General features: G+C 40.7%; 1 pseudogene; it reads right to left on the bottom strand.

Moving 5' to 3' along the window:
- Window positions 1-2,860: 2,860 nt before the first annotated feature.
- Window positions 2,861-3,527, bottom strand: LOC147623867 (uncharacterized; annotated as a pseudogene).
- Window positions 3,528-13,260: the final 9,733 nt, after the last annotated feature.

Below are 13,260 nucleotides of genomic sequence, written 5' to 3'. Positions count from 1 at the left end.
TGATGTCCCCTTAATCCATGGCAGGAAAAAGAAAAATTATGCTACAAAGCAAGAGTTGTATGCTTAATAATGGTATTGTGCATTGTCGTATGCCATGCATTTCCCTTTTGTAGCCACCATCTTTAACAACTTGTTGTTATGACTTTCCTATTCTTGCAAGTGTCTATATTCATTGTTGCAACTTTTTGTTATGGCTTTCCTATTTGTGCAAGTGTCTATATTCGTTTTTTTTAATGAATGTTCTTTTATTTCTCCAACTGCCACATGCCATGGATTTTCCTTTTGTATCCATCATCAATGGAAATCAACAACTTCTTGTGATGGTTGTTCCTATTCTTGCAATATTTGACATACATGTGCATAACCGAATAATATGTTGCAGGTAATAAAAAACTGAGTATAGCAACCAGAGGCTACGAGGAAAACAAAGACGGATCGACATTGTTGGACGATGGTAAAAGGAGCCAAACAGATAGTAATGCTACTTTCATGGATGTTTCTAGTGATGAAGGTAGTAAAGAAACATCACATGTTCTAGAGAATGTCACTGTGGCCGAGGCCAATGTTAATGTTCAGGAGAATGTCAGTGTGGAGGAGGAGGCTGTTAATATAAACAAAGCTGTGGATGTCACTGTGGAAAATGCCAGTGTTCAGGAGAATGTCAATGTCAGTGTGGAGGAGAATGCCACTGTGGAGGAGGAGGAGGAGGCTGTTAATATTTTCACAGCTGTGGATGTCACTGTGTGGAAAATGCCAGTGCTTAGGAGAATGTCAATATCAATGTGGAGGAGAATTCCACTATGGAGGAGGCTGTTAATATAGACACAACTGTGGATGTCACTATGGAAAATGCCGGTGCTCAGGAGAATGTCAATGTCAGTGTGGAGGAGAATGCCACTATGGAGGAGGATGTTAATATAGACACAGCTGTGGATGTCACTGTGGAAAATGCCAGTGTTCAGGACAATGTCAATATCAGTGTGGAGGAGAATGCCACTGTGGAGGAGGCTATTAATATAGACACAACTGTGAATGTCACTATGGAAAATGCCAGTGTTCAGGAGAATGTCAATGTCAATGTGGAGGAGAATGCCACTATGGAGGAGGCTATTAATATAGACACAACTGTGGATGTCATTGTAGATGCCAACATTGAAGATAATGTGACTGTGGAACAAGAGAATGCCAGTGTGAAGGAGGACGATGTCGTTGTAGAACAGGACAATGTGAGTTTAAGAAATGACACTGTGGAATAGGACAATGCCAATGTGGAGGAGGATGTTAACATGGACACAGAATAGGACAATGGTCTTGCAGCAATCCCATGTTAGGTTATATGTACGCCCTTGCGTGTGAAGACTCGATGCATATTGCTCGATGTCAATGGTCTACTAGTGAAAAGGTATAGAATAACATATAATCGAGGAGTCCCTCAAACATGGATTGATGGTAAAGTATCTAGTCTATACCACATCATCGCCCCCCTGAAGGAGGATAGAAAGCCTCAGTTTCAATATGTTGTAAGGCCTGATGCTCTCATATTCCTCTTTGCAGTTGCGGCACACTTTCATGTTGCCTTATGGACTAGTATGGTCAAGGACAACCTATATGCAGTGTTGAAGGCATGTTTTCTTGAACTACAAAGATTCTTTTTTGTGGATATTTTGCCACAAGAGAGATGCCAGGTTACACCATTCACCTTCGGAGATGTGACAGGTATCCCCATCTCTGATTCCATAGACAAACCAATATTTTTGAAGGTGATTAAGGATGACTTCTTGTTATGGCACCCACCGTTTTTTGCCCAAGACACTTTGTGGATCGATGACACACAGTACAAAAGCATGAAGAACCCCTAGGAATGTTGTATATGTCCACCCTCATTTGAACTAGAGGATGAATCTCAAGAGCCAGAATTCTTGACGAGTACCTTGTTTCCATGGATGGTCAAGTGGAGGTGTGCTAGTATTTGATGCTATCATCGAATACTATGAACGCTCGCCAGCGAACGAAGGCAATGAAATATGCAAGCGCTAACCAAGCACCGCATTGGGGGCTTTTTGTATATGCACCCCCATTATCCTTTTTGTATACACCCTCATTTTTGTAACAGCCAATTAACTTGAATATAATACAATTGATGAAGTTATTATACGATTTATGGATCAACTAGAATTGGATCTTGTTTTGTCTATGCTATTTTTTCTTGCTTAATCCTTGGTTCTGTGTCTTGTGTACTGTGTTGTGCTGTATAGTACCACTGCTATATAGCACAACCAGACTGAACTTAGAGTGAGAGGGGCATTATGTTGTGCTGTATATAGTACAGGAATTGTGCTATATAGCACAACTAGACATGGTGAACTTAGGGTGAGAGGGGCAATGTGTTGTGCTGTATAGTACAGGAATTGTGCTATAAAGCACAACTAGACATGGTGAACTTAGGGTGAGAGGGGCATTGTGTTGTGCTGTATAGTACAGGAATTGTGCTATATAGCACAACTAGACATGGTGAACTTAGGGTGAGAGGGGCAATGTGTTGTGCTGTATAGTACAGGAATTATGCTATATAGCATAACCAGACATGGTGAACTTAGGGTGAGAGGGGCAATGTGTTGTGCTGTATAGTACAAGAATTGTGCTATATAGCATAACCAGACTTTGCAAAGGTTTTGCTAATGACAACCTCCACAAATCATATTTAAGAAATGACCTACATACAAATCAGATTTAACAAATCAGGTTGTTTAAGAAATGAGAACCTGCATACATATTTGATTGCACATGAGACTCTCTCGACAATGTTTTTGCAAGGTTTCAAAGAAAGGTTACTATATAAAATGGATACATAGAAAAGATTTCAAGTAGCCTCATATGGCATGGCATTGTAAATGGACTCGTGAAGTTGAGGGGATAAATAATACATCTTAGAGGTAGCATCCACAAGGGGCATGTCAAACTTGATTGACCTAACTAGGTGAGAATATGTGTGGCTCACACTCGTGTCATCGAGCAGTTTGTAGTGATTGGAATTCTCCATTTGTTGCTTATAATAAAGACCTGCAACATATGTGCCTCTAGCGCATGTTTTTCCAAGAGTCCTTAAGAACCTTCTCTGTCTTCCAGCTTGCTTTTACACATTTCAACACATAGAAATCTACTCCTTCTATGTTATTAGCCTCTGTGTTGACTGCATAGTTGTCTCCCTCGACAAGAAGTTGGCCAAGCATATGCAATGATCCCTCAAACATGGGTCTCTCATCTTCAAACTCAGCCACCCTATCTAGTATATTGATTGGTTCTTGCATATCTTCCATGTCCAACCCTTCTGTTATAGGCTTGAGAACAATATGTGACCATTCTTGGACATACGACTTGTTAGAGCATGATCTCCAATGACCAGCTATACATGCATTGTAGAAACAAGCCAAATTTCTTGTTTCAACTGTGTCGGGTCTAGTTTGCAAAACCCACACACACAGAATGTAGGGATTGTGTCCCCTTGAGTGTTGCACATCCCCATGCATTAGACCTATCCACATCATCTGCACTTACTAGCCAAAACTTTCGGTGAATCTGGGGACCATTGTTTGAAGAATTTGCAGATGAGGATAAGCAGATGCACACTACTATATAGCACATGCATAGTGCTATGTATTCACAAAATAGGTCAGCTATATAGTACATGGTTATGCAGTAGTACTGTGCTATATAGCTCGTAGTGATTGCTATGTAGTACATGTGAGCTATATAGCACATTCACAGTGCTATTTGTGAATCTTAGACTTATGCATCATTGTACAAATGCTATATAATTGGTTTAGTGCTATATAACTGGTTGAGTGTGTTGTAGAGAGTGCTATATAGTACATGGTTACTCAATAGAACCCCAGGCTTTAATGATGTGTGCTATATTAGGGGTGGTCATTGAACATGTGCTATGTAATTGGTTAACTGTGCTATATAGCTCTTAGTAGTGACTGCTATCATGGTCATACAAAATAGCCTTGGGGTTAGTAGTCAATGTGCTATACCAGTGTTGAGAGCTATTAGTCAATGTGCTCTATGAGTAATTCTTTCAGCTATATAGCCCATGCACAGTGCTATTTGTGAATCTTAGACTTATATATCATTGTACACATGCTATATAACTAGTTCAATGCATTATAACTAGTACATGGCTATGCAATAGAACCCTAGGATTTAATGACGTGTGCTATATTAGGGATGGTCATTCCACATGTGCTATGTAATTGGTTAACTATGCTATATAGCTCGTAGAGAGTGCTATTTACTACATGATCATGCTATATTAGGGATGGTCATTCAACATGTGCTATGTAATTGGTTAACTATGCTATATGGCTTGTAGAGAGTACTATTTACTATATGATCATGCAACTACGCTCTTATCCACAATGGAGGTGTGTACCTGAGATTTATCTAACAAGTGTACCGTATGTTCGATTGATTGCTTGTAGCCAGTTTGAAGCCGACAAACATCTTTCTTGTTTGGAGACACCCTTGTATGCTCCGTCCAAAATTTCACTACCATTTCCTTGACCTCTTCAGTCGGCCTAGAATGGGAACTCTTTCTTTCACGTGCTTCCAGTGGCAATGGAGAAGCCTGAGCATCACTACTAGCTCTTCTTAACGCAGCAGAAAGGTTTCTTGGGTGAATGTTAAGAAGCTTTGCAGCCTCAAGAAGGCTGAGGTCTTTGTCACCATATCCGAAAATGTGATTTAATCCATGAACAAGCATTTTTAGAGTGTTGCACTTCAAAAACAATTCATCCGAGGATCGTGGAGTCTTCAACACTTGTAATTAGCTACTGATTGCAGAGACCAAAAGAGAGAGACTTTTTTTATTTGTCCTCTGTATATGGTAGAATCTGTTCATTACTGATGAGGACTTGCTTAATGATATCTCCCCTGTCATTTTTCCCATAAGGTTTTAGCTCTATCAAAATGTGCTCAACTAGGTTCTCGGAACATTTTTTGTTTCCTTAATTCAATGTCTTCCTCATTGTCTATGACCTATGATTGGTTCTGTAAAACCGATGCCTTTTTCGATACTCCCTCTTCGTAAAAGCTTCATACTTTCTAACTGCATCCTGTTCATCTTCAGTGAGAAGCTGATTTCTTCTTGAAGAATGGGAACATGCTTGAAATGAAATGAAATGTGCCTGTGAAGAGTTTCTTGCAACCATCAAATGTGCAACAGAACATCCTTCCTGATTTAAAGGCTATATACTATCTTCTCTGCCTTCCATTAAACAAAACCAAGGATTGATATGGAAATAGCCTCAAGAAGATATGGAAATACCCTGTTAATCTGTGTGTGTGTGTGTGTGTGAGAGAGAGAGAGAGAGAGAGAGAGAGAGAGAGAGAGAGAGAGAGAGAGAGAGATGGACATAGGTTCTCTATACGGCTCTTTGTGTGTGATGACAAGGAGATGGATAGAGAGAGATAGGTACAAAGAGGGAGGGGGAAGCAACAAAGGCTTCTAAAGAAAGAGGAAACCCACGTAGCAACCCCACTACATGGGAGTTTCAAATCAGAGATAGGCAGAGAGAGATAGGTACAGAGAGGGAAGGGGAAGCAACAAAGGCTTCTGAAGAAACAGGAAACCCATGTAGCAACCCCACTATGTGGGAGTTTCAAATCCGTTATACATATAATATAATTTAATTCTTTTTTGTGACTTTTGAAACATAAACCAACCCTTGAAATATAGCGCAATAGCTAGTGTCCATGGACACAGCTATATGAGCCACCATACCATGCATTCACCCGGTGAGTGATTGGCCAATTCCAAATACATCATTTTTTATATGTTGCCTTAAAAATTTTGTATTAATTAAAGCATTAAAAAGAATACGGCATGAGGGTCCGAGAGGAGAGGCCTAGAGAGGTCCCTATTGAGCTGCTTGTAAGTCTAAAATACAGTATGAGGGCCGGAGGAGAGGCCCGAAGAGGTCCCTACCGAGTTGCTTGTAAGTCCAAGAATAAGGCATGAGGGCTGGAGGAGGAGAGACCCAATGAGGTCCCTACCGAGTTGCCTGTAAGTACAAGAAAAACTAAAAGAAAACCAAAATGAAAATGTTGAAAGCACAAGAAAATCATAGAGGAAAATGACGTAATGATTTCGAGAATGCAGTTACTTGTTGGGTGTTGTAATTTCAAAACCCAAGGGAGGACTCACTTTGTGGACACCCGCCGAAGCCGAAGCAAACTTCCCGGACTCTCTGACATGGACTTCCGAAGATGAAGCTTACTTCCCAGCAGACACATGGAGCAGAAGCAGATGGCTACATCGAATCACCTACATAGTTGGTTGATGTGGATGACTACATCCACATCCACAAAGAGAAAGAGGAGGGTAAAGTTGGTGGCCTAGGCTGGCAAGCTTCACCGGCACATATGGTAGCACACTTGATTGTCCATGGATGAGATTTTTTCATTGGGATATGCTTGTGGATTCTTCATCAGATTGGTGGAAATCTTCTTCCCACCATTTCCTTGGTCTACCATCAGTTTTATGTGGTTCTATATGGTTACATTGTATCACTTGAGATGGCTTGCATTATACCTTCTAGCAGCCACTTATTCACACATTTTCATGATGTACTTGGCATTGATAAAAGATAGTACACCCCCAATTAAACAAATGGAAAGAGAGGTGTTGACATGTGTGAACAACCCCCTAGCATTTTGGCATTAGCTTGTGTGTAAATACCCCTAGCATTACTAGCATTAGCATAGGCTAATGAGTTGTGGGATTTGGTCATGTAAAGATATCATATCAAGAAGGGGGTACAAGAGGGATAGTGGGGAGTTAGGATCTTGTGGAGGTTATGGGAGCCCAATTGGGTATCCCAAGAGTTACATGGTTGGATGGCTATATAAAGCCCCTTTCATATGCAAATTGAAGGGGGAATACGCTATGATATTTTGCTTGTGTCTTTATCTTTATTTTGATCCATGTATCTTACTTTATGCTCATGTGTACATGTGTACTCCATAGTTGTGTGTGTAGAAACACGTGTTTTCCACCATGTTAGCAAGAACATGCTAACATATTCCTTTAAAAGAGAAAGTACAATGGCAACTTAGCTCAAAGGCTAAGAGCCAATTGAATAAGCAGGGAATTAGTTACAAAGATTGTTTATCTCCTTGCATTCACAATCTCTTCATCTCCTACCGGAGGGACAGCTTGCTTGTGATCCTAATGTTTTCTTTGCTTGGGCAGTGGGAAAGGGAGGCCATACTAGTAGATGGTTTACCCATGGCTATACCGACACTCATTATAGCAAATTTATTTGGTGCATTTGGAAGCTTGGCATTAGTCATGGGATATTGGTTGTATTTGGTACATTTGTTGTATTTGGGGCACTTGATGTATTTGGGATATTTTGGGTAATTGAGCATTAGGTGTAGATGGCCATTTTGGTGGGTAATTCAATGGAATCTACTAGTAGCAAGTGAGTTATCCAAGGAGGCATAACGGGGAGATACTTTAGGCTATATTCTAGCAAGAATAGTTGACCACCAAGTGGGGAGATGACATCAGTGATTATGTAATCTTGGTTTGTAATTTTGGCCTATTTAAGAGGCTTCTCTCATTAATGGAAGTATGCATGTTTATGCTACTCTTGCTCTATCTCGTCATGTAACTAGGCTAATCATATCATGAATACGTTGTGTTTAACACCATGGTAATCATTATCATCTTAAATCCTCCATAATTCTAGCTTAGGAGTTCTTTTCTTTTTCTGTTAAACCACCAACAATGGTATCAGGGCCACTCAATCTCTATCCATCACCTCCTTCACAATGCAAACTACACACTGCATCCATCCAACTCTATCGACATCCGATGTGGATTTCACTGGTAGAAATCCAGCAATGGTAATTCTATCAAGCACCTCTCGTCATGTTCCAAGAGAAACTCCCATCCATTGGCACCTTTCCATTGATTCCCATCGTCATTCATCAAACTACGAGCAGAGAGCCTGCACAAGCTTGACGTCAAGCTAGTTGCAGTCTTCAGCCAGTTGCTTTGGCTAACTCGTGAAGTCCCCGCTCTAGTTCATCATGGGAAAGTGACTTCTTAAGCACAAGCTGCAACCCCATTAGAATATCCATGGGCTCACCAAGGGAAGGTCCTGAAGAAGAAGACTTCTTGGCCATACATCTTCCACAACAAGAGAAGGTGAAAATTGTATGGAGCACCAAAGATGAAAAAGCTTTGACCATGATTTCTTTGGGCCTTGATGACATCTACATTCATCATGTGGGAAGTTGTGGTACTTCGAAACAAGCATGGGAAAATCTTGACAAAGCCTTTGGAGCACTAAGCAGAAAAACTAGCTTAAAAGCAAAGCTCTATGGTTTGGACAACATGAAGCCTGAAAACACTAATCTTGCCTCTCACATTAAAAAAATGAAGAGCCTTATGGCTCAACTTGCCTATAAAGGAGGAAGTCAACGAGAGTGATGCCATTGCTATTCTATTAAAGTCTTTACCTCCAAAATTTGAGAACATTCATCCTACCTTAATATACATGGTAAATCCTACACTAGAAGGTGTGGAAAGTTCCTTACTCGAGGAAGAAAAGATGAATGGGTCAAAGAATCCGTTTGATCCGAGCACTAGAGCCTACTTCATCAACAACAAAACAAAGGTGGTAAAAACACTAGCTGCACACATTGTGTTAAAATTGGTCATGTAATGCAAGTTTACAGGTACAAAAATAAGCCCAAGCTACAATGTCAATATTTTGGAGATCTAGGACACTTCGAAGATAGGTGCTTCATCAAAGCCAAAGCCAATAAAATTGAAAATTATAAGATGTGGAGGCTCCCCACCCCACCCCCCATTATTAGAAAGAAACTAATCTCATGTCAAGTTAACACAATGTACAAGGATATTTCACCATACATGAGAAACACATTAAATTCATCCAAAGCTAAGCCCATAATTCAAGATTCAAGAAAACACACTATTTCCTTATATTTCTGAGTTCTAACACACATGTTCAAGTGGGGCCCCTTATGCTTCTGAAACGCTAATTACATGTACAAAATCAATAGCAGGGGAAGACTAGGTGCAAATGCTCTTCATAGAGAGAATGTGTGTGTGTGTGTGTGTGTGTGTGTGTGAGAGAGAGAGAGAGAGAATAAAGAGGGGGTTTGTAAAATGGATGGCGGTGGACATAGCTTTTTGGGACCTCTTTTCTCTGAGGTGCGCTATTGCACTCTCTTCACACGAGCTTCTTTGAGCTAGTACGCCCCACGTGACATGTCATTCATGACATAAGTTCACATTCATGACATGTCTTCTTCATTGCTATAATGCCTTCTTCTTTATCTTTATTCACCCCCCATGTAAACACCCCTTACTCACTTTCCATGTGAGCAACCACTTCTACTTCCTTACAAGAAGATTGTGGATTTTCTTTATAGCCAAATGAACACCCCTTACATCTCCCTTCATAAACAATTTATGGGTTCTCCCCTTTCACAAGTTGTTATCAAGAAATGTTGATAAAGGTGTTCTTCCTTTTTAATAGGAACTTTAGTTATTTGCTTTGCTCCACGAGTTTGATTCCCATGACCACCCACATTCCATTGAATGGGTAGTCCCACTGGGATCCACTATGGATGTTACATGCCTTGATGGCTATAGAAATTGGCACCCACTATGCTTAATGAGTGTTGTGTATATGCCACTTCCTTTGCTTCACAAACTTATCAGTGCTTGAATAATACACATATGACTAGGCATTAGATGTTGCACGCCTTGATGTCTAGCAATTTGCACCCACTATGGTAGCATTGGATATGCCTTGATGGCTATAGTGAATGGCACCCACTATGGTTGATGAGTGTTGTGCACATGCCACTTCCTTCGCTTCAAAAAACTTATCAGTGAGTAAATAATCACACATATGACTAGGTTATTGTCAACATGGCATACTGATGCTTGATTTCCATGCCACGCTAAAGGCACTTGATCAACTTACCATTGGACTTCCAACAACTGAAGATATACATGACACACCTCTTCTTCCCCACATACCAGGCACACACACCATAGCCCCATCATGTGATTGTTCTACCAGAATTCTTTTTTCTTTTGCATTTGTTAGCATGATATATGCACCTTTTAATAAGCAGGAATATTCACTAGCCACACAAAATATGAAGGTAGTAGGATTCCAACAGCTTGGGCCTCTGGAGCATCCAGTGTAGGTGAGCTAGCTTTCTCACAAAGGTACGCACCAGCAGGTGTCTCTTGATGGTGTCCCTTAATGGCATTTGATAATGAGGATTTATGCCCTTCCCCTTGTGAGAAGAAAGAGTGTGTATTTCTCTCCATGAGAAGCTTCATTACATTAACATTGTCCCTTTGAGTGAGTGGCCACATACAAGACCATGGTGTATACTCTCAAAAAATCCATGAAGGACCATGGCCATACTCTCTGGGTGAGTGGCCATGTCCCTTCATGGATTAGCATTGTCCCTTTGAATGAGTGGCCACATCCACGAGCCATGGTGTATACCCTCAAAAAATCCATCAAGCGCTATGGCCATGGCGTATACTTTAAAAAAATCCATGAAGGGACATGGTAAGCATCTCAAAAAACAATGCACTTTGTTTGTAGCTTTGGGAGGGCTTTAATGAGCAACATTTCATGGCCTTTTTGGGCTGCTTATCATGCAGCTCATTTAAGCCCCTTGCATAGCTACAAACAAGGTGTGCCCCAAGGTGTGCCCCTTTTTTGAGATGTTTATCATGGCATCTCTTCTCTCTCTCTCTCTCTCTCTCTCTCTCTCTCTCTCTCACACACACACACACACACACACACACACACACCCAAGAGCCCACACAAAGATTCCTTTTCTCTCTTCTTGTTAGTAACATTCTTTAACACACACACACACACACCAAGGACCCACAAAAATTAGTGTTTCCTTTTCTTTTATCTTGTTACACTCACCCACATCCCAAGAGCCCCCACAAAGATTCATTTTCTCTCTTCTTGCTACTAACATTCTTTAACACACACACACACGCACACCAAGAACCCACGCAAATTAGTGTTTCTTTTTCTCTCTTCTTGCTATTGGGGTTCTTTAACATATATACACCAAGAACCCACACAAATTAGCCTTTCTTTTTCTCTCTTCTTGCTACTATAGGGTTCTTGAACACTAGATTATATATATAATCCTCAAGAACAAAGTCTATGGATGAGCCTCTTACAAGTTCTTAAAAATCTTTATATTCCTCATCAAGGTTGGATATTTTAAAGCACAAAAGTTAAACTCACAATAACATAGAGAACAATACTTTATTATAGGCATTTGCTGATGTGATATAGTAAATGGCTCTGAGCTCCACTACCCATGTGCTCATTTAAAGGAGCTTCAACGGTCTATCTATAATCTCTTAGATAGGAGGTTGTCTGCTAATAGAAGTTAGGGTGGAATGGACAAAATGATAGATAAATAGTGAGAGTAGATGGTCTAGAGTGTGACTATGTAAATAGCTTGTGTGAATCGTGCTTGATCCATGAAGGTCCCCCATAGTCGGTCTAGGTTGGTCCTCCATAATCACTATGTGACTAAGAAAATATGACTACATCCAAGATGGTCCTCCATGGTTGGTCCAGGATGGTCCTCCATAACCAGTACGTAGTAGGTGCAGATTGAGTTAATATGACTATTCTACATCCATCAACTAATAAACTAGTGATAAGGGACTTGTTTGTTAGCTTTTGGGCATGATTGAAACCAGTTGGGTGTTTGTTTTGGGGAGGGATTGTCCTCTCGACGGCGGACATATCCCAAGGGAGTTCCCAATAACTCTATTTCTTCAACCCCCTGGCTCTGAGTTATCATAAGGATGACTCATATTTTCACTAGTCAATCCCCTTCTAGAGGTTGTTGGCGTGAAGAACAACTCGTTGACCATACTACCAAAAAATTAGGACATGTGTCTAAGAGGAAACTCCACTAATGTTATGTACGGACAGTTGTGGGGATGATGGTTCATGAAAGTCTATTTGGTAGTGTGTTAAATCTAAGCCATCTCTATACCATATGAACTCCCATGTGGACAAGGGGAGGCTAGGTGCCTATTTGGTAGTGTGCTAAATCTAAGCCTATTTCTAGTGTGTTAAATTTAAGCCACCATCCCATGTGGACAAGGGGAGTCTAGGTGTCTACGCTACTCAACCACGGCTACTCATCATGTCAGGACTATGGTCCTACGGAAGTCGAACCCTAGCATAAGTTAATAGCTTTCGGAGTCTCGAGAGTATTATTAGTGCTAGCGGGGTTCAGGGGTTAATGACGAGTTAGGGTTTCTCGTTGGGTTTTATACCAAAACCCTGGCCTGTGTCCACACCTCCTAGCCCGGCCGCCCATCTTACTTTCTCGAGAGTATTATTAGTGCTAGCGGGGTTCAGGGGTTAATGGGCGTTAGGGTTTGGTCGATGTGTGTACACATCTAAGTTAGCACGGCTCTTAAGTAAGATGGGCGGCCGGGCTAGGAGGTGTGGACACAGGCTAGGGTTTTGGTATAAAACCCAACGAGAAACCCTAACTCGTCATTAACCCCTGAACCCCGCTAGCACTAATAATACTCTCGAGACTGCGAAAGCTATTAACTTATGCTAGGGTTCGACTTCCGTAGGACCATAGTCCTGACACATCATTATGGGGGCCATACATACATCAGCGAGTGAATGCTGAGTCACCACAAGTATCATTGATATCCAACATGAGGCTTATTGTAACAATTCTTTATTTCATGGCTTTTCTAGTTTGAATGGTGGAGTTGTGTGGGTGTTTCTTCTCACTTATGCTATAAGCTATTTATTAAAATACAAATAAAACAAATGAGTTTTTCCTTGTGAAAGGGATCTATTTGGAAATTTAAAATAACCACTCTTAATGGACTACATGTATAGTGCAACATGCCCTTTTTCTCAAGCCTAACCTATTGCACTATAATAGATTTTACTACATTAGGGAAAGTATAAGCTCATTTTGGGGCCCTCTAAGGATTTTCATGCTCTTTCTCTCTCTAAAAAATGGGGCCGCATTGAAATTTGAGCACATCATTCCCAAATTTTTCGGAGTTGGTAAATTTAGAATGTACGCTTCAAGATCTTTCTAATGGTATATAACATGATGGGATTCTAACACATAGGATATTGAAGCTCCCCAAAAAGTGGTTTCAAAAGT

The sequence above is a fragment of the Cibotium barometz genome, chromosome 26 (assembly GCF_041138505.1).
Source record: "Cibotium barometz isolate CiBa-2024 chromosome 26, ASM4113850v1, whole genome shotgun sequence".
NCBI lineage: Eukaryota > Viridiplantae > Streptophyta > Polypodiopsida > Cyatheales > Cibotiaceae > Cibotium > Cibotium barometz.
This window is presented reverse-complemented; position numbering and strand designations above follow the sequence as displayed.